The sequence below is a fragment of the Carlito syrichta genome, unplaced genomic scaffold, assembly GCF_000164805.1.
Source record: "Carlito syrichta isolate Samal-C Ts95f unplaced genomic scaffold, Tarsius_syrichta-2.0.1 Scaffold95875, whole genome shotgun sequence".
In the NCBI taxonomy this organism is placed as follows: Eukaryota; Metazoa; Chordata; class Mammalia; order Primates; family Tarsiidae; genus Carlito; species Carlito syrichta.
The window spans coordinates 58,403-59,769 of NW_007039971.1; positions in this window are offsets into that span (position 1 = coordinate 58,403).

The window sequence follows — 1,367 nt, forward strand, 5'->3', positions numbered from 1 at the left end:
AGAAAAAAAAAAAAATTAGCTGGGTGTGGTGGTGCACACCTGTTGTTCCAGCTACTTGGAAGGCTGATGCGAAAAGATCACCTGAGCCCAGTAGGTAGAGGCTGCGGTGGCTGTGATCATGCCGCTGCACTCTAGCCTGGGAGATGGAGTGAGACTCTAACTCAAAAAATAAATAAAATAAATAAAATAAAAATGTAGTCAAACAACAACACAAAGGGTACCTGTCCTATACCAGAAGGAGTGAGGGCCAGTTGGAAGTCCAGACTTCATCTGAATGCAACCTACTAGTGCAGTTAATCCTTACTTGTAGCCCATATCTCTATAATAAAATAAAATTTAATATAAAAAATAAAAAATAAAATGCAGACTAGAGGCCAGATGCAGTGGCTCACACCTGTAAACTGAATACCTTGGGAGGCCGAGAAGAGAGGATTGCCTGTTCAACACCAGCCTGGGCAATTTGGCGAGGCCTGTTCTCTACAATAAATCAACAAATTAGCCAAGCATGGTGGTGTGCACCTGTAGTCCTAGCTACTTGAAAGGCCGAGGGGGAAGAATCCCCTGAGCCTAGCAGATGGCAGCTGAGGTAGCCGTGTTCATGTCACTGCACTCCAGCCTGGGCAACAGAGTGAGACTCCGACTTAAAAATCAATCAATAAATAAATAAAATGCAGTCTATTTCTTCTTTGTCCTTTTTGCTTGACTTTTGCTCTCCCTCCACCCATATTTCCTGTCCCGCCCCTCCCCCAGGTAGCACAGATTAACATCTTGATATGTATCTTCCCATATTTCATCTATACTCTTAGAAATAAGAATAAACTGAACTGGGCGTGGCGGCTCACATTTGTAATCCCAGCACTTTCGGAGGCAGAAGCGGGCGGATTGCTTGAGTCCAGGAGCTCATGACCAGCCTAGGCAACATAGTTAGACCTTATTGCTACACACACAAAAAAGGAAGAGAGAGAGAAAGAGAGAGAAAGATGGGGGGGAAGGAAGGAAGAAAGGAAGGAAGATGAGTAAATCTATATCTAGTTATCTAGTCAGAGATATGAGCAAATATATGTACACAGAACTTGCCTACTGTTTGACTTGTAATCATTATTGCTTTTCCCAAATGCATTTTTCCCTTCTTGTTCAACAATAACGTCTGGAACACTCTTCACTCTTTCGAATGGTTGTATCTGTGGAATATGACCATCTGTGGGCCTCGGCTTTGCTCCCAGTTTTATGCCAAGATGCACATTGCTACAATAAATTCTCTACAGGGGCCAAGGGATGGAGTCCTGTGAATGACTCCTGAGCCCGCGGGTTGAAGACCTGCCTGGGCAACTTGGCGAGACTTCATCTCTTTTTTTTTTTTTTTTTTT